The sequence below is a fragment of the Protopterus annectens genome, chromosome 2.part0, assembly GCF_019279795.1.
Source record: "Protopterus annectens isolate FY-2018-M chromosome 2.part0, PAN1.0, whole genome shotgun sequence".
In the NCBI taxonomy this organism is placed as follows: Eukaryota; Metazoa; Chordata; order Ceratodontiformes; family Protopteridae; genus Protopterus; species Protopterus annectens.
The window spans coordinates 1541920674-1541940673 of NC_056728.1; the positions used below are offsets into that span (position 1 = coordinate 1541920674).

General features: G+C 38.2%; 1 protein-coding gene across 1 annotated transcript in view; it reads right to left on the reverse strand.

Annotated features, from left to right (window-relative positions):
• The window catches only part of LOC122793540 (probable protein S-acyltransferase 23), a 711842-nt gene that overhangs the window by 288219 nt on the left and 403623 nt on the right, over positions 1–20000 (reverse strand). The gene's annotated exons all lie outside the window — the stretch shown is intronic.

Here is a 20000-nt window from a genome sequence, read left to right on the forward strand (position 1 = left end):
GTGCTTTGTATATACCATTTGCTTCCATCAGACTCTCTAGATGCTCAGCATGGGCTTGCCTATTCACATCTTTTTCAGAATTAGCTGAGAAAAGAAAAGAACAGAAGAGCATTATAAATACCAGTTTTGCCTATATTTAGCTTTCTAGGTATTATAAATTCTAGCATACTTAAAAGCTGTGGGATGCTGCTAGTTCAGAACTCATCCAACCACTGGATGACTGTATGTGTCATCCACCTTCTTAGGTCATTGAAGTGGTACCTAGACTGTTCTCCAATGCATGGAATGCCAGTCACACTGGATACAGCCTTGGCCAGACTATTCCAAGCCTCAGACTTGTACTGGGAGCCAGAATAGTCCCCCTTGCAGAAGTCTTTGTCTGTGGTGTTTTACCAGGAGTCCAATAATTATTCTGTGCCCTAAATTGGGCACCATCCCCTCTAACACCAGACATGTCTAATCCCAAAGCAGTGCAATAGCAAATAATGACTTCCCGCAAATTCCTGCTATTGCATTTACTGGTAGTGAGCAACGATGCCAACCGCATTTACACAATGTTAAGTGGAGATCAACAGTGCCAAACAGAGAGGAAAGCAACTTTTGAAACAGGAAGGTTAATCTCACACTTGGTATTAGTTTTAGGGATGTCTGCTGCTGTAACTGTTAGGTGATTTAACTTTGCAGACATGCGCTGGGGCATAAATTTCATGACCTGGCACATATTTGATTGGCTTTATACACTATTAAAATTTATTTTTCCACTGTAGGATTCAAACTTATGCATAAGTGACAAACATTTTCTTCCACAGCAGTGATTTTCCAACTTTGCCACAAAAGAAGTGCTTCTCAGACATAGTCATGAATAATTTATAAATACAGATGACAGATTGAGGTGTTAACCATATATGTGTGTGACCTGACAAGGTCCTTGTATATATATATATATATATATATATATATATATATATATATATTCACTAATATATGTGTCTTATTTAAGTGTGAAGGCCATCCAAGTCGAAATAGCAGAATTATACTTACAGAAGCATAGTAGACAGTATATCCTCAGTCATACATTTGAATCTTCAAAACATAGTAAGGGTGTCTTATCCTTCATACATATAATTCATATCAGCTCCACTATTTATAATTATGTGTAAATTGTTATAAGTGATATTTAATATAATGTTAAAAGGAACAATTAAAATGCCTGGAATTCCCTGCATTAGAACTCAGGACCATGTTTATGGCAGCCCTACACTTATACCTGCTGCCAGAGGAATATTGAAATAACGGTTGATATTTTCCTGCTCATTACTATAAAATGAACTGTCACAACAGTATAAAAATATGTTGCAATTCCAATAGTAGAACCAAGGATCATCTGTATTACAGCCCTACACTTACATGTGCTGCCAAAGGAATAACTAAATAACAGGTGGATATTCATTATTATCTTCTGTGTGTTAACTGCCATGAAACTCTGCTTAGTGGAGTTGTGCTGTAGAAGCAAAAACTGTAGCAATGAATCCTTTCTGACATTTAGAATTTATATGTCCTGTCTGCAGGTGTTCTGTCTGCTTCCTGTGTGGGCCAGGTTTGTGCAATGCTAATCATGACACAAACGAGATAAGCAAAGCTAAACATGACATTTTTTATGTTTCTCTACTTCCCGTTTGTGCTAAGACATGTACCACCAAACACTGGCATTAAAAAAAGAAAAAAGGGAAAGTTATGAGAAAAGAAGACAATAAATATATTAAATAAACAACACCACTAAAATATATGTTGGTATACAGGAAATGTTTTTATACAGGTCTGGATTTGAACTCTCACACTGATGAACCTGCAAAACACAGTAAGAGAGTCTTATCCCTCTTTGCCACAGAAACAGCTTTACTGCAGGGAATGAAAATCATTGCGCATATAAGCAACTGCAACATCCTTCAACGTATTCACAAAATATATGACAGTTGTTTGCACATGTATTAATTTCAGATATAGTGCACGGAATGCTCACACAACCATTTATAACTATTGCTTCCATAAATGCAGCTCTGTCTTATCTCTCTATGTTTGTTGCTCATCCTTGTCTTATCTGACCAGTAATCTAATACATGCAGTCTTTAAGGCATTCTGTATCATTGTCCTTAAAATATGTGAGGATATTAAATTACAATAATATACAGTTGTCAAGAAATGAAGAAGAGGTTGGATGTTACTGAACAGAAACTGTGACGTGTGCTGCTTACTTATATTTAAAACCTTGATACAATTGTTTCTATATTTTGTAAGTCTACTCTGGCTGAGCCTTGAACTCTCATGTGGCCTTGAATTTTTTCCGAGTGCTGGAAGTATTTTGGACTTACTATATATATATATATATATATATATATATATATATACATATATATAAACACACACACACACACACACACACACACACACACACACACACATCGGCAAATGCTACTTTTATCTGTATGCACTTCTTAAAACTTTACTAATGGCACATGCATGTTTGCCGGGGAATTTTACTTTCTTAGATGCAGACCCTTGTTAATTGTCATCACAAGTGCAAATGTTGCAACTGTTTTTCTCTTTACACTCTTCTATTGTTATTTCAGTGAAATGCAAATGCCTATATTGTCAATGACACAAGGGTGTTAGCCTTCTAGGATGGCCCACAGACACCTCTAGAGTAGTGCTGGCCACAGTTAGATATGACTGGCAGTTGTACAAACTTGAATGCTCTGTGGTAAATATGTAGACATATTTTTGGGACAATTTATTTGATAGCACTTTTAGCAGTTCACTGATGGTTTGTTAACAAATGTGCCATTTACCTGTTGTTTTGGAGGTGGTGAGCCAAGTTCCATTTCTGGGTAGGTACAAGCAAAATATGCTATTGTTACTCTCCTTGTTTTGGATCCAATCTTGCTTTGTGCATGATTGTAATATGTTACAACCACATCATTCCTTTTCTATATTTTAATATCTTGACTGTTTTTTGTTTCTCCAGTGGGTAATATGGAAATACTACCTTTCATGTGTTATATCTAAGCAGGATTTTATCTATGTGATACTTATATATATTATCTTTCTTTTGGGTTTTATGTCACCAAGGACTACTGTACCCAGGCATCCCAATCCCTGCAAACCTCCCTTCAGTGACCTTGAGAAAGAAGTAATTGTAGAAGCATTTAGGTGCCATGGTGCCTTTCTGCTTGAGAGGGGACATGGGTATATGTCTGGCAGAATGCTAATTTGGCAACAGATAGTGGCTGATGCAAATGTAGTAAGTGGCCAGAGCAGGACATGTGATTAGGTGCATTATAGGGCCACTGACATGATTTCATTGGCCTGGAGGACAGCAGGTGAAGTGACCTGTGAACAGATGGTTACCAGCATGGGGCCTGCTACAGAACCACCACTGACAGCAAATAGAGAGTTCCTGTCCACTGTCAGAGATCCAGAGAGTTCAGTGGAAAGTGCAGAACAGCATGTCATTGATGTTGGTGCTGCTGTTTCAGGGAGAACAAGTATATCCCAGGAGGAGCTTCCAGGTAGGCTTATCTATCTCAGTTATTAAATACTTCTTGCACAGTAAAATACTGATATTGACAGCAATATTTCAGTTCTGTTTAACATAATTTTTTGGGGGGATAGTTGTATATTCATGCAGTTAACACATTATCATTGATTACACATGGACTTGGGGTGGGCTTGTCATCCAAGTTCTTGTTAAAACTATTATTAATGGACATATAAAGGGCAAAACATTTTAACCCCTGTGTTACTGTTAATTGTGATGATGGTAGTGTCCTTACATTTTGCTTAACTTCTTCCAGGACTATCCTCCATAGGGAGTCTACAATCACCTGCACATGGTTAGCCAAACATTTTTATGTCACTACTGATGAGCAGTTCAAAGAAATATTTATTTTACTCATATGTGTGATGTGTTTTGCTATGCTGTCTGTAATAGTGGCATCACTGTTAGTTTGTTAGCATATACTGAACTATAGTAGTGTAGGTATTAATTTATTTCCTCTGTCTGTTGCTTATTGTCACAGTTGAACCTGACACTGGAAGTGTAGGACTCTTACCACCTGATGTCAGAGTATCAGCAGACTGTGATGATGATTGTGGCCAAACAGAGGCACAGTTGTGGGGTACAAAGGTTGAATATGACACAAAGGTTGACATTCAGCCATCTCCTGTAACTCCATCAGTTAGAGCCAGTAGGCCTATGCCAACCCATTCCAGTGAACCCTCTGATATTGGACCGGTGGAGGGTGAGACACTCGATCAGGGTAGTGTGGTTACTGTGGCTTCAGTGCCTGCTGACTTTGGCCATAGCCAAAGTGTGGGCAAGGTGCCATGCAGGAGGGTTGTTAGGGTGCTCAGAGGAGGCCTGCTGTCCATCCTCCACCTGATCCAGGTGTGTCTTCCCGTGCCACTCAATGTATGTTAAGGGGCATCATGGAAGCACAGGCAGATTCCAATAGGCCCTCCAGAGAAATGCTTAGGGTTGTAGATGTGGCACAGGCTGACATGAATGACTGCCTCCACTGTGTTGCTGATTCAAAGGATTGGATGAATGACACATAGGAACGGTTGGTGCCTATGATGGAACATCTGCTGGGAGGGGGACTGCATCCACATGGGCATCAGTCAGTCATATCTTCTGATGTTAGCTGACATGGCTGTGCTGATCACACTTCCATAGTGGCACTACTTCCACTGCTCTTTTAGTGGTTAAGGTGTCCACACCCAGATGTGGCATGCCATGGGGTCAAGGTCCTGAGCATTCTCAAGAGGAGAGCTCATCCAGCAGACATCAGTCATTTTCAGGTAGCAGCAGTGCATCTGACCATGGGTGTGGATGTGTAAGTGTAACTCCTGGCATTTCCAGTTCTCGTGGTTGGATACTACAATGATGAACTCCCACCTCTACCATGCCACACCTATGCAGCATACCAAGATGTAGAGCTAGCAAAGAGCTTGGCTGTGTTCTTGCAAACAATCACACATCAATTTCACCTGGAGGGCCCATACAGACGCAGGATTAAAGCTCATTCTGTCTCAGTGGCCAGTTTTTTACTTTATCCAAATGTTTGCCTGTTTCTGTTTTTTTACTCACATGCACTGACTTACCTTTTGTGTCAGCCTAGGCTTCCTGCCCCACCCCACCCCCAACACAACACCCTGTGCAGGTGATGATAACTGTGCCATAGCCTTGTTTTCTATCTTTTGGATGAAGGGATACATAAGCTTTGTATATGATGCTCAGGGTGCATAGCTGACTTAGTGCTTAGTATATCTATGTTTGTGATGCTGTTTTGCTAATTGTACTATGACATATTTTGGTCTTAGAAAGTTAGACAGTTGCTACACTCAAAACAGTTTTTGCATCAGTATTTTTAAGAATGTTCTGAGGGTTATGAAGTCTGAAGCTGAAATGTGTATTGTTAATTTCCAACTTCTCTCTTTAATGATTTTCTACTATATGAGGCAAACTGAGGACATTTGGTGACCATCAGTACTATTGAGAGGAATGAATGTGTGAGTGAACCTTTGATACCCGAGGCCTATTACTTGATAGAAGACACATATATGCACATAAGTCTGTGCTGCCACATGTTGAAGTCATACTGTATAAATCACTCACCTTTTACTTACTTACATTACCAAGTAGCAACCTGCAAGGATATGTCATTCATTTATATTATTACACAATTCTGTTTTAACATTCCAGGTTCAACATTTACCTTGTAAATCCAGCAGTTGCTACAGTTTTTGTTCAGGACTGAGTTTGTCTGATGCTAGGAGTACACAGCAATTACATGGGTAGGTAATGGTTGTGAGCATTGTCTGGCATCAATGTTACTATACGTATTTGCATAGGATGAAGATTTTAGCCCCTTAGGTGGTAAGACAGTGTGCTATGCATTGCCTCCTAGCCAATGGAAGGGCATATTGAACATGTCTATGTCTGTCTACACCCACAGCAGCTGGTGGTTTTCCCTCTGACTCATTACCTACATGTGGCTGTGGTGACCTTGCCATCCTTGGTGCGGTGTGCCCCTTCCCCTTGTTGAACTTGCTGAAGCTGTTTTTTTCAGGATGATGTTGTGAAGCATGGCACAAACTGTGAATATTTCAGTACATGTATGTGGAATGTACTGCAGGGCTTCCGCAGATGTATCTAGGCATAGGATCCATGACTTCAGCAGCCCAAACACAAGTTCTGTGATATTTCTGGTTTGAGCATGTGCTTCATTATGGAGTTTTTCAGCAGGTGTGTGTGCGTGTTCATTATTCATTCACCAGCCACAGTTCCAGTGCATAACCTGCATCCCTCATTAACTGACCCTTTAGGATATCACCCCTAGTGAACATCTGATATAGTTGGGAGGTATGCCAGATATGTGAGTCACGGCAGCTGCCTGGGTTGCCAGCACATACATTCAAGATGATTCCCTTAGCAATACACATGACTTGGCAGTTAATGGAGTGGAAGTTCTTTCTATTTATGCAGCTCCTTCCCAGCTCCCCAGGTGGTGCCATACTTCAGAGTAGTGTGCTAGAGGGTAGAACTCTTGCATATTTGTGGTCCTGTCCTCAGGAGCATGGGGAAAATATATGTGGTCACTGGCATGTTGGAGCATAGCATTCAGAAATTGATGGAGGATCCTGGATGCTGATGCCTGTGACACTCCCAGTATGTCCCATGCTGGTCTCTGAAAGGTTCCTGTAGCTAAAATTCTAAGTGCTATACATACCTTTGTCTCCACTGGTACTGGTTCCCCTTGGTTTGCCCTGGATCTAAGTTGAGGTTGACGGAGGTTGCAGAGTTTCTGTAGTGTGTCTCCATCCACCCTGTAACGTTCTCCAATTTCTACCACATATAGATTGTGATAAGTTAACTGGGGTCTGAAAACTCTTCTTCTTCTTGGCCTTGGTGTATTAGCAGCAGCAGCATAGACTTCAGGCTGTTGCACATACAGATGAATTAAAACAACAGGAGCCCCTAACATTGTTTCTGTGTAGACTCTTTTTGGTGGCTGCATTCCAATAGGTTTTGGAATGTGCAGGGAAAACCAGCACTGAGTCTACATGGTTGTTTTTTATAGCTCCATCATGGATTGGTTGATTAGCATACAGTTCAGCTGCTTATGCTGTAATTAGCATGCTTGTGCGGTTCTACAAACCGACCGTGCAGGGTTTATTGAATCTGCCTAAATATCAAGTACCAGTTTATGAATTAATTTTTTACTCAATAAAATACTGAAAATCTATTAAAAACATTTAAATATTTTGTTTTAAATTATGCAGATTATCTTAATTTAGAAAATTTTAAACTTAAAACACAATTTAATGAAAACTGATCATTTAGGGGCTTGAGTAGCATTTGATAAAAGCTCTTGTCTCTAATCAATCTTCCCAACCTATCACTTTTTCTGATTTAGGTGCCTTTTCTAGAATAAAAAAAAAATGAGAGTTTGATAGTTATTCTGTTGAGTAAGTAGATGGATGAATGTTGTTCTACCTATCAGAATAAAGATTAGACCAAAAACACACTTATTTATCTACCTTCTTAAATGAATAAAGTTCTTGAAACTTCAACAAGGCTTCTTTATTCCTCATGCAGGCAGGGCATCAGAGACAGTCTGCTAGATCTGCTAGCTAAAGGGATTTTATCTGGACTAATCCATTATACTCTGTTTCTCATTCGTCCTGTCACCCCCCTGGATTACACGTGGGATACCAGACCTGACTTGAGCTTTCTAGATTATCCTTTTTTTGTTTTCTATAAGAATGGGGAGGAGGCAGAGCAAGGCAATGATAGTAATAGACAGATCCAGAATGAAAATCAGGATAAAGGAGTTGGCTTTGGAACTACAATAGAGAATGGCTTGCACCCTAAGTTTTAACCTGCTACAGCAATTCTTCTAAAAGAGACTTAAACACTGCACTGTGCTAGGACAGAGCTTCAAATAAGGCTGAAACCAGATGAAGGAAAAGAGTTACAGACTAAGCCAAAGCAGTTTATGAAGTGGGGAATAAAAGTGTTATTGTAACCTGATATTGGTATAGAACAGACAATAAAAGATTCATTGGGGCTTGAAAGCATGACAGTATAGAGAAAAGAAAACTACTGTAGTAGTACTTCGGAGAAGGAATCTCTCACTGAGACAGTATATGCTATGGAGACAAGTTTAGGAAGTAAACGTACAACCTTGGAGAAATTCTGAATTCTCTGTGAAGTTAAAACAGAACAGTTTATTAGAAGAGAATTTTAAACACCAGGTGAGTGCCGAGAGAAATTTTATAAGTAAAAGTTGCAATAGTTGAGGAAGGTGGTAAAATATCTGGCAAGAGTTCTCGCCCATATACATCAGCACAGTCCAGAAAAATCTGGACAGTAGGCAGCAGGTAATAACTACAGGAACAGTAATGCAGAAAATGTATTTTGAGGTACATAGTCCATAGTGACATATATAAGAATTAATAAATAAGAGGATGGTAGACATTACCCCTGAGACAGAAAGAAAACAACTTAGTGAAGTTTGTTTGGGGTTCGACAAAAAATTAGGTTCCTGCCTGTTATCAGAAACACATTTAATAATAAGGCAACACAGGATAAAATCTTTAAGAGATGTCAATACAGAAACTGGGAAAGTAAATCACTTTAATAAAGTCTAGTACCTTGGCAACATGGCTTTAAAGATTTATTTTCATTTCAAAAGACAAAACCACATTTTAGTTTAAATAATAATTTCTTCATGTTTCATGAAGAATGGTATATACAGAAATGGAATGACTATGGGAGCACTGTTTGTCCCTAACTATATCAATAGTTTTATGGGTTTCTTTGAAAAGAAATATATGTATGGCCCTGATTTTTTTAAAACAAGGTTATTAAGTATTATAGTTATACAGATGATTCATTCTTTATTTGTAAAAGAAATACACAATAATTTGATGATTTTTAAAGATATTTCCAGTAAAGATATGGGCATTAAATATGAGAAAAATATAACTTGAAAGTATTTGATTTTTGGATATAACTCTACGGGGTGAGAACAATATGATACATAATCAAATACATAGAAAAGACACAGCCTCTGATAACTTTCTGAATGGCACTAGTTGGCATCCAGAACATGTATTAAAAGCTTTACCCCAATGGGAGATTTTACGAATTAAAAGATTGTATAATAAATGGGGGTGAGGGGGGATTTTTGAGGCATACAGAAAAAATGATAAAAATTTTTAGTGAACGTAATTATTCATTCACTAAACATTTGCAATTGCCAGAACCCACCCACTCTCTACTCTCTTGTATGCCTCCCCATTCTTATCAATCTAAAGAAAACAGAACTGGGAAAACTGGAAGCCTGTTACAACAAAACAGCCAAATTCACTACAAATTCCCTGTGTAGAACTCACCGCTGTTTGGCTCTGAAAGAACTCAACTGGTTAGAATTACCCCATCAGTTATTTTATAATCAGCTCATCATGGCCCACAGACTGATACACCAATCTGAAAAAAAACTGCCCTCCACAATCTACTACAACTTTATACCAATAACTGAGTGCTACATTCCTCTAGTAAATATTTTCTACAAATATCCAAATCTAATAATAGTGTTGGGGACTCTCTTTACTCTTACCACATAGACAAAATCTGGTATACAATCCCACAAACTATCAGAACTACAATTAACCTTGTACACTTCAAAAAAATACTGAAAAGCCACTTATTTTATAACTCACTTTGCCCATGCTCTAGCTTTGGCTAACTCACCCTGCTTCTTTCCTATTATTTTATCCTGCTACTACATTTCCTTTCTCTCCCCATCCAACCTTATCCCTCCACTAACTACCCTAATATTATCCTACCTCCACCTAACCCTTAAACTATTTACTCTTATTTCTTACTCTTTGACTATTTATCCAGCTGTACTAATTTGTTTTCTACCTCATTCCACCTTTTCCCCCTACATTCATCTTCTACCTATGAGCTCCCATTCTCTCATCTGTGTACACCTCTTCTGTTATATCCTCGAGCAATATGTTCCTCAGGTGCATTCTACTGTAAGATTCTATTAACAAATAATTGATAAAATGTTCTCCATCCATTATTGTTAACTAAATGTTGCCTATCAGGTATTTTACTGGCATTGTAACTAAGTGATATAATCTTAATCTTGCTTTGCTATCTATGTACTTTGCTTTGCTTTGTATCTTTGTCATTTTGATTTTGTCTATGGAGCTTTTCACCCTGGGTGTCCTCTGAAAAGAGGCTCATGCCCAGTTGGACTTTCCCAGTAAACAAATGCCAAATAAAATAAAATACATATTCTGATGAAATTATTGTGTGCATATTTTATTGCATGTGATAGTGAGGAATAAATTATTAGATATGAATAACAGTGTCTTTAGATTCCATAGTAGAAATAGGAAGTATAAAAACTATGGATGTGTTAATAGTGAGATGGTGCATTTTGTATTAGAATCTGGAATTTTTAGTAACAGTTTGGAAAATTTTGTGTATAACCATTGAGACGTATTAAAGGAGGATGATCAGTTGTCAGAACGACATTTAAAAATTGTTTTTTTTCTTACAAGAAAGGAAAAAGAATTAAGGGCATGCTGGTATACAGCTATTTTATAAATGAGAAAGTAAAATTAATCAATATACTACTACAGGGGAGTTTCCCCTGTGGTAGTTGTAATTTTGTAAATCTGTCATAAAATAACGAAGAAAATTAATAATGTTTCATTTTTTAATATGGGTTTCTTCACTTGTAAGTCAAAGGCAGTTACATATGTAAGATGTTGCCAGTGTGGTTGTCAGTGTAGATGTTATATTGGTAAAACAATTAGAAATTTTTAGGTTAGATTGCAGGAACATATTAACAATATAAAAAATAAAAACTTGGAAAGTCCCATAGCTCTACACGTGATAGGACAACATTCAAGCCACAGTGTTGTGGCAAGTTGTTGCTAATGTAAAAAAAAAAAATAAGATTGTATTGATACTAGTTTATTGAGAAAAAAAACTGAACTAATATTAAAACATTTAAATATTAAAATTTAACACTTTGAAACTGGGAAGAAATCGGAAAGTCTAAAATGAATTAGACTGGGGTATTATGTTTTTAATATTTTTATTCTGATGATACTGATTTCAAGTATTTATAGCTGTTTAACTGTATTATGGCTACTGTTTCTTTAACTTATTTTAACATATAATTGAAATTGGTCAGGTGATTTTTGTGTATTCAAATATAATGGTTTGTTTTTTGAAATGAAAGTAAATCTTTAAATATATGTTGCAGAGGTGCTAGATTTTATTAAAGTGATCATTTGTTAACCTACGAATATGAACTATATGAATTTTCTATTTCTCATTTTTTTTATTTACAGTTTCCATAGAAACTGGAAAAGAACTGATGATGAAATGGAATTCAAAACTGTAAGAGATGTCAGTGTGCAAAGTGGAAATGAGCTAATGAGGAATACTGCATCCAGATTTGTGGGAATACTGCATCCAGACCTATAAGGAGTATCACCATAGGAACTGAAGGAGATATCAGTACAGGGCAGTAGTACAAACATACACTTAAACAAAATACTGGTACTGAAATAAAGAGGACAGACACAGAAGAAAAGCCTTCAGAAGAGAGCAAGTGTAGAAAATGAAATGAGCAGGGGAATGCAGAATTCTGAGCCTATTTCTGCTAGCATAAAGTGTGAAATGCAATTAAAAGCAAACTCTATGCAGCAGAAAACTGTGAACCAAGAAAGAAGTAGAATAACTGATATGTCCTATTCTGAACCACCCTTTGCAATGAATGTACAATCTAAGGAAAGAGAAGGAAATTAAACGGTAGTATTCACTCACAATAAGGAATTTAAAAGCTACTTCAAGATAGCTTACTGAGGAAAGTAATACTGGATTAATGGCCTTGTCAGCAAGTCCCATAACCTATGAAAAACTTAGATCACTTGTGGATTGTGGAAAACATTTGTCTTAGAGGAAATGTCAGAATCAGAATGACAGGACAGAGAAACCCAACACTGAGAGGTTTACAGTTCATTGTTGTCCTGTGTTATATAGCAGAGCAAACTTTAACATTTTAGGTGAGGCACAGGGTACAATGAAGGGTATAGCAGTTTCAAATAATGCGACTCTATAAGTGGTGCATTGTGACAACTGTGAGGCCAAACAAGACAGCACTAAGGGCAAATGTTACAATGCCTGTAAAGCTAGCACTGGTGAGGGACAAGAAGAGTGGCAGTTCAGTAAATGTTAAACGTAGTTTAAGGAGAATAGTGAAAGGAAAATCTTTCTGAACAGAGAACACACTGGCAGAGCAGTAAGTTTGCTGACAACTGCAGGTAGTGTAAGAAAGGCAGAAGAAGCCTGTAAGCAAAATATTTAAGATAGTGAGGTTAGGAAAGATTGTCCAGGAATTATATATAAGCAAAAGTTCAAAAAATATGCAAGATAAAATTCACAGGGTATACACAGCATTCCCTAGGACAGAAGACATTTGTAGAGCTAATAAATTAGCAGCAGTACTAATATGGAAACTAGTTATTCCTCTCTGCCTATAGATTTAGCCACAGTCATGTGGGATATGGGGGAAATCACATTTGAGAGAATGGCTTAGGTAACTTACAGAATGGATAAAAAAGGGTGACACCTTTATCTCAGTAACCAGTAAAGAAGTTGCTGTCAGAGAGCAGGATAACATTACAAAATAGGTTGAAATGGGTGGCACCTATAGCATGGAAACCAATAAAAGGAAGGTTTCTGATGGGGAGTAAGTCAGTGTTTGCAAAGCTACCTTTGTATACCAATTCAGTTTATCTGAAGTTGGGTTCATAAAGAAAGGCTGTGCCAGGATCTTACAGAATGCCAGAATTCAGAAGGCCTATACAGAAAATAGTGGGGGAGTGGCTTAAGGGAGTTGTACGGGGAAAGTCTATTTCTGGTAAAGAGTATACAGTATCCCTAAAACTAATTGTTGTGGACAGACTGTACATTGTGATGAGTCAAAAACTGCTTGTTTTGTGCTGGGAGGGGAGCTGTAACATTATGAGCTTGCTAAACATATAAAAAATTGCATAATGCATTGACGATATCATGATTTTTTGTCACAGTGATGAAAATGTATATTGATGGGTGTAAGCATACATATATATATATGGATTCACTTCACTTGCTCGAAATACTGAAATATCGCATTTCAGTATCTCGAGACCAAGTGAGCGAGAATCCACAACATCAAAGCTCCAAAAGACCGCGATATCAAAATATCGAACACTATCACATTGGAATACACAGAACGGAGTATTCAGCAATGCCTTTATTACATACAAGAAATGTCCAACTGCACAATACATCTCCCGAAACCAAGCAACACGTAGTGATATCTTCCTCACACAACTCACGACACCCAGTGACACGTAGTGACATCCTCCTCACACAACTCCTGATACTGTGACGCCCTCTGTAGATGCCTACCAAACACCGTGACAGGAACAGCAACATACCCACAAACAGTAGACTCCCCAATGTGTAGTGGTGCCTGTGAATACAACTAGTGGAACATAGACGTCTGATCACATTTTCAGCAGCCTAGCTATCACAACCAGGAAGTCAGGTGTGCTGTATGAGGCCTTATTAGCCAACACATTCTCAAACTGGCAATGCCTTTTAATGATGTACCGATGTTTAGGTGAAGGGGCAGCTCTACTAGCCATCTCAGCCCACAATTCCTCAACCTGGTCCTGCTCCCTAGCTAACACACCCATCAGCAGTGCCAAATCAGTGGCCTTGTTTCCAAGCAGACACTTGATCCTGCAATGCCATGCCTCCACAATGTTCTGTGTGTAGGGAAGGAACAGGGTATTGAGCTCATGAAAGACACAGGGAACAAGGGTGGGAACCTACAGGACGTGGCTGTCCTAGTGGTGAACTTTCATACCCATCCCAGCATGTACCAGTCAACAAAGTACGTGAGCAGATCCCTACCCTCAACAGGAAATGTCTCTTCCATCGCCTGGAATGCCGGCAACAGCTCCTCTTCCTGTAGGAACGCCAGGGCCACAAGGGACTTCATCGCCAATTGGAACCGCATATTGGTGTTATGCAGCGGCCCCAAACCTAACTTCTGTACCTTACACCAGATATTCTGGTCAAAGTGGAAAAGGCACCCTTTGTAGCTGACACCCTGTAGATTCAGCCGTATACTCTTTGTCGCCGCAATCTCAAAGTCTGTTAACACATACTTCAGACACCATTCATAGCCATGCTCTGCCAGCAGTTCTAGTACACAATGCCACATGAAGTTGTAGGACTTCAAAGACTTTTTACTCATGAGGCAATACAGTAGCAGCACACATTTATGGAACCTACCATACTTAACAAACCCATAGATACTATACAGCTGACGGCATATCAGTCCTTTATAAAAGAACGTGCCATCCATGAGCCAGAGTGTTGCTGTACTGTGGTCCAATAGATTTTGTGTGGTGGTGAATAACACTTCGTTGGTGTTCGTACTGCTATCTGTCATTTTCTTTGAGAGGAAGGCACCCGTTTTGGTGGGATAGTCACACACATTGATTTCATCCAACTGTAAGGTAGGGGCAGCACTTGGATTGGCCACCTTTCTGTGTACCCTGCCCACTCTTTGCAGCAGTGCCTTCTGTGTTGGCATGTCTGGTATGACATCCATGGATGTGGATGCCAATGCATCATCCACTATGAGGCATGGCGTGTCTCAGGACTTAGTTGCTCTGATTTTGAGCTCTGCACACACACAGTAACATTTGATATCCGCGGGGTCACCGGCATGGTTGTGGCTGACAGACGTCCGCAATCATTCCCCCATGGGGGTGCTCTCAGTGATGGCCCTATCTTTGCACTTCTGCAATGCCTTCCACCTGTAGTATCAGTACGTTGTTTGCTGATGTATCTGCTCTCGGGTTAGGATGTATTCTTCCAGCAGTAGGACCGGCTTCCCCTTTTGTGAGGTACTCACTAGGTATATCTCCCCAAGCTGTCCGGATGACACAGGTATGCCTTGCGCCATAGTGGTCTTCGGTTTGACGTAGTTGCTGGTGTGGCTTGCGACATACAGGCTTTAGTTGCTAGTTGTAGGATTTACCAGCAGCAGCATTCTGCAGCAGGTTTAAACTCTAACAGTGGCAGCATTGTTGTGTTCCGCTCAGCTGAGACTTCATTCGACTATTTAAATTTCGCGGTATTGCAGCTGAGGTCCCGTTCGACAATTTAAATTTTGCAGTATTGCAGTTACGACGTTGTGGATTCTCGCTCACTTGGTCTTGACATACTGAAATGCGATATTTCAGTATTTCAAGCAAGTGAAGTGAATCCATATATATATATATATATATATATACACACAAACACACACACACATACATATATATATATATATATATATATATATCTATAATATATATATATATTTTATATATATATATATATATATATGTATATATATATATATATATATATATATACAGTGATAGAGAGATATACATACATATATATCTATATGGGTCTAAGACACATGCTCAACAAGCATATCTCCGAATCACAAAACATTAACCACACATACACAAAAGCAATTAACTTTGAAAAGCACTTCTGTGTATGCGTAGTTCAAAAAAAAAAATCTACATTTCTGCAGGGGGGGCTTTGCCCCCTGCACCCCCCACATCGCACTACAGTGGTGAAAAGGGAATTTTCCCTTACCTGCACTGTAGTGCGATCTACGAAACAGGCACACATACATGGAAGCGCTTGTCGATGTTAAGCGCTTTCGTATATGTGTGTTTGATGTTTTGTGATTCAGACATATGCTAGTCGAGCATGTGTCCGGATCCCATATATATATATATATATATATATATATATATACATATATATATACATATATATATATATATATATATATATATATATATATATATATATATATATATATACACACACACATACATATATATATATATATATATATATATATATATATATATATGTGTACGTACACGCAAACACACAGATGTCTGTGTGCATGAATGTGTGCCATCCCCTCTCTGGGCCAGTAATCAAAGAGCCTGAATCCTCACTACCGACACTGGAAAGGGACATTCACTTGCAAGAAAAATAGATACACATAGTATTTCCAGATGCAGCTTTCTGTATCAAGCACAATTTTGCCTTAAAAGCACACAGGGAACACACTCAGTCCAGGGTCTGGATTTCTCTCTCTGTCTCCCTCCAGGTCCCCAGTAAGACATAATGCTGACACAGCTATAGAGCTAATTCCTCAGCCAAGTGTCCATGCCAAGTGCTCCAGCACCCTTTCTGTGAAACCAGTGCTTTATGTCCCTGCTCCAATCAGCTGACACAAATGATCTTTGAGATTTGATCTTCACACACACACACTATAAGGTAGTTACTGCCACCAGACATCCCAAAGCCAGCTGCTCTAAGGCTCTTATAAGGGTACCCAATTATACTGAGTGAAATTAATATTAATACAAGTGGTAGTATGACATACTGCAGTGGTGGTGGTGCGGTAGCGTTGTCGCCTCACAGTTAGACGTTGCCCGTTTGATTCTCAGTTCTTCTGTGTAGCGACATGCGTGAATGGGCATTCCTTCGTTGAAGGTTGTGTGTTAGGCCCGGCAAGCCAGTACATAAAAATCTACTGCCAATCATTAGTGGACCGGAGTTCTGCTGTGGCAACCCCTAACCGGGAAAAGCCAAAAGACACAAACAAACAAGTGGTAGTATGACAAATGTAGTAAGGCTTTCAGAAGTAGCTAAGGAGTTACCAAATAGATATAAGTACTCTACTCTCAAAGGTCAAAATATTCTTTAAAGGACTAACTACAATGAAATGTTTAAATATATTTAATAATAAACAATAATAGAACAAGAAAATACTAAATATCTATTTACAATAAACATCAGAGTTTAATCGCATGAAATATTAACATAGCACAGATGAATAGATTCACACAAATACAGAAAAAAAATACAGAAAAAAAGTACTTAACTAATCTCAGTATATTTTCCTGATTGATCTAAAGAATTAATATTTCCTGGTCACTTACTAGAGCACGGTAAGATGAAGTAGGTGAGAGGTCCTTTTTGTCAGGTTCCAAAAACAGAGTGCTCTGAGACTTCAGTAATCTAGTATTAAAACATCAGTTTTGTGATAGATTACAGAATGATATCACATACATCTGGCCATCTGACTTCTGGTTCCCCCATATTACCCCCATTTCTAGCAAGTGACTCAGAATCTCGCATACATGTGTTACCATACACACAGGCAGAGCTTTGATAAGATCTGATGCAACTTCTGGAAGTCATAAAACCATAAAACACTTCCAATCTTCCTACAGGAGCTAATGAACAATTCTCTGGCACAGACATTTTGACTCTGAATGCAGTCAGAACTGTAAGATACAATCTTTATGGCCTAAATTAAGTAATTTAATTTCTTACTATTTTTCAAAGTTAGTTGGACTGAGATTAACCACTTCTCTTCCAGTATTCTCTGTTGAAACATATACATTTAATCAGTTACACTACAGTTAGGACCCACTATTGGCTCATTTTTTAACACAAGCAACTTCATAAATACATTTTTCAACACAAGAATTTGTACAAATCAGTTTGATATGCAAGTGACATAATTATTTACAAAATTCCAGCTAGCTGTGCTGGCATATGTTACACATCCACTCTCCTACATCCCCTGGCACAGCTGGCAATACCTCACATCATCACAGCATGTTGCACTCATATCACCTGAACTTTACTTTTCTGTTGCTTAGCGCAAATCAATGGAATTAAGAAAAGCAGCACAAACTAACAATTTCTTTTAACTTAATTCACTGCAAAATTAAAGTTTATTCATAAAATATATAAGAAAAATCTATTTGTGTGGATATGTCTTCCTATGAAACTCTAAATATGATGATTTTGTATCACATTTACTGGTAAAAAGAGTAAACTTTGTGTAATAGCAGTTTTATTTCTACTTACTGTGATAACAAAGGGATTTTTTTTGCGGGGGAGGGGGTGGTTATGGCCACTGTGAATTATTGTTATTCTACAGATGCCATTTGTGTTTATCCATACTTATGTCTGAGGAGTGAAGGTAGAACCTTGGGGCTACACAGGACATCAGCTATTCAGAAATTAGCAACAACTGCAATTTGCAGGAGGTAGGAACATCAGTGGATATTCTTTGAGTATTAATACTGTAGGACTTAAACCTTATTCAGGTTTCAGAGATGTTTAAACACCATTTCAGTAATGTTACAATAATGTCTACAGCTTAGGAAGGACTTCCTTGCTTGCTGATGTCATAGTCTTTGCCTTGAGTAGCTTGGCAGACATTGTTGGAAAATGGTAACACACTGGTCTGAAATGTTATTATCCAGGAGGTAAATGCAGACAACTAAATAAAAAAATGTGCAGCAAAATGTGTAAAAATCCAAAATATTACCCATTATGGGTGCATGCCCACACACATACACACACACACACACACACACACACACACACACACACACACACACACACACACACACACACACACACACTCCTTTCTCTTTACTCCATTCAGTCACTAAATGACAAGGTTTTCTTTTCATGGACTGACTCTTTTCATTAAGGCAGCATCTGCAAACATAACACAGATCTGGATTTCCAATTTTACCACACATCTTTTTTTTTTTTATCATATCTACCAGTTTCCAGTAGTTGCTTTGAGTGTTCAGAATCAGCAGCCAGTACAAAGCAAGAGTGAACTGTACTGTTATATCCATTAAAGTCACTGAGATCTCAATGTACCAAGTGCAGAGACTGCATTTTGTTTTTCATTTGCAAACATCCTATACATACCACATACGAGGTTCACTGCATTAATTCAGAAGTTAAAAAAAAATCAGGACTAGTTTTAGAACCAGATTTTGCTATGATGAAGCCAGCATTTATTTAACCACAGGACTACACTTTTAATTCAGCTGCTGACTTTAGTCACTGAATGATATGAGTAAATTCCATCAGGATTATATGGTCAAACTGCTTTAGAAATTTGCATGGTTTTAGCTCATTTTAAAAGCATTAAAGAAGACTTCAGTGATGTGAAACAAAATCACAGAAGGGCTATTGCTTCCTCCACACTGATTGCTATTAGCTATTTTATCTGGACATTTATCTCTACACAGGGCTCTTAATAGCCAGGAATCAATAACATTTTGGCCACTGGCTCATTTTAATAAAACATTACCCTTGCTGCTTTCTTAGCTACACTCTGACTGGAAAGGTCACAGCAAAGGCTCAACCACATCCGGAACATGAGAAGAGAAGACATCAGAAAGGACACCTAAGATAAGAACAGCAGCCAGAAAAAAAGCCATAAGCCAAGAATAGTTGTTATTAGATCTACTTTTAGATGGCAGAAGGCTTTTTCAACTTTGAGCAATTGGGGATGCATTGTAAAGGGCAGTGAAATATACATATCTGGGTGCATGTTCAGAAATGACATGTTTTAGTATTGTTTTCTTTGCATTGTGTGAGAAGTTTTATTCAGTAGTTGCCTAGCAGTTAGAAAACATGGGAAACAAACCAAGCAGAAACTTTGCAGTATGGAAGGTGTGAAGTTCACTCCTTGAAATATGTTATGTACCTAGTTCATTAATAAAAATCAAACTTTAAAATATGTACTACAAAATAATAAAATAGTAGGTAGTCCACAGTTGAGTTACAAATGGAATATCCTTTACTGAAAAACACAAACAGTGATCCTAGTTGAGTATAATGAATAGCATTAAAGACATTCATTATTTATATATAATCAGGTTATTTGGAGCAAGGACGTGGTTATAGATGGTGGTTCTGTTAAGAGCAATAAAAG